At 32.9% G+C, this 2,012-nt stretch overlaps 1 pseudogene; it reads right to left on the reverse strand.

The window, feature by feature from the left end:
• Nucleotides 1–1,681: 1,681 nt before the first annotated feature.
• Nucleotides 1,682–1,799, reverse strand: LOC111737820 (annotated as a pseudogene).
• Nucleotides 1,800–2,012: the final 213 nt, after the last annotated feature.

Below are 2,012 nucleotides of genomic sequence, written 5' to 3' on the forward strand. Positions count from 1 at the left end.
GTGTGTAAATGAATGGACGCAGCTGCTCCAATAAAACTTTATTCATAAACACTAATTTTTGAATTTTATATAATTTTCAAATACCACTGAATATTATCCTTTCATTTTTTTTTCAACTATTTAAAAATGTAAAAGCCATTCTCAGCTCGTGAGTCATATAAAAACATGCAGTAGGCTACATTTTGCACATGGGTCTTAGTTTGCCAGTTTTTGCTCTAGATTTTTCAAAATGTTCCCATATAGGTGTATAGTATATGCTCATAATTTAAAATATAAAACTATCATTTTTATGTTTTCAATATCTGTGACTATTTTGCTTTACTAATTTCTAATTTTGTTTTTTTTTTCCTTGAACTATTTTTCTTAATCAACTTACTGGGAACTTACCTGTTATTTCCTTAGAACCAATTTTTAAAAATATTCTTTATCCCCTTTTATTTTATATTTGATTATTCTTGACTTTTATCTTTAATTTTTCCCTTTTCCCAAGTCCTTTAGTTCATTTCATTGACCTCTTTCTCAAGGTAAAGATGAGTAACCATGTTTTTTCTTTACTAACGAAAGTACTTAAAACTAAAATTTTTCTTCTTAGTACAGTGGTCACTCATCTCTGCTATGGGTTGACCCATGTCCCTCAATAACCTGGTTCAGTCTTAACCTCTGGAAGCTGTGAATGTGACCTTATTTGGGAATAGGGTCCTTTCAAATATAATCAAGTTAAGATGAGGTCATGCTGAATTTGAGTAGGCCCTAATCCAATATGACTGGTATCCTTGGAAGTGAAGGGACACAGACACAATTTAGAGCAAAGTCAACCCAGTGAAGATGGAGGCATAAACAGATGCTATGGTGCCACAAGCCAAGGAATGTGTGGGGCTACCAGAAGCTGGACAAGGCAAGAAAGGGTCGTCCTCCAGAGGCTGAGGAGGGAGCGTGGCCCTTCCAACACCATGATTTTGGATTTCTAGGCTCCAGAACTGTGAAAAAATAAATCTCTATTGGTTTAAGCTACTCAGCTTATAATGTTTTGTCATGGTAGCTTGAAGAAAGTACAGTGGCCCCTTAGAATCAGATACAAAGTGATCTGTTTCTTTTGTCTTCTAAATGAGCTGAAATCGCTCTTATTTTTTTATCTAATGGTTAGCTAAAACTATGATTCTTAATATTCTAAATAATCAAGACTTTTTCAGTCATCTTTTTATCTTATTCTTTTATTTTTATTAAAGGAGGGCTGTAAAATCTGTTTTTGATTTGTAATTGTTTCCTTTGTATCCATTTATGATTTCGTAAATATATCACAAATCTATATACATATACACATAACTATATGCATGTATAATTTGTTAATAAATGTTTATGTTCTTAACCAGCTTTTGTCTAACATATCTATATAATTCTAGAAGAGAAGTACTAAAGTTTCTATCATTATAAGTTTAGAAAATTTTTCTGACATTTCTTAGCATCTCTTCTCTATATACTTAGTGGTTCTGGTTTGATTTTTACAAAAAATATGTAACTTAAAATTGTTAATACATCCCAGCTTTTCTCATTACATAATGCCCCCTTCCCTCTGTTTAGTATTTTTATTTTTTATTTTTTTTTTAAGCAAGGCAAGCCTCAGTTGACCTCACAGATTGCAAGGACCTTGTCAGCTTACAATCCCTTATTTTTTTATTTTTTACACCTACAGCACCTGGTCTTCCTAGGTGGTCTCTCATCCAAGTACTAACCAAGCCAGACCCTGTTTAGCTTCCAAGATCAGACAGGATCGGGCTTGTTCAGGGTAGCATGCCGTAGACCGTTTAGTATTTTTTATCTGCAATTTCATCTTGTATAATAATTGTATAATATCTATACTACTTATATTATTTCCCTAGTTCCCTTTGCCCACCCCTTTATTTCCTTCCTTCCTGCCTTCCTCCCTTTCTTTTTTCTTAACATCAGGTTCATATATAATAGGATTAATTACAATCCTTGTTCCATTAATCCTTATTTCCCTTAGTTTACTTTCA

Source organism: Pteropus vampyrus, unplaced genomic scaffold (genome assembly GCF_000151845.1).
Source record: "Pteropus vampyrus isolate Shadow unplaced genomic scaffold, Pvam_2.0 Scaffold31, whole genome shotgun sequence".
NCBI classification, from domain to species: Eukaryota; Metazoa; Chordata; class Mammalia; order Chiroptera; family Pteropodidae; genus Pteropus; species Pteropus vampyrus.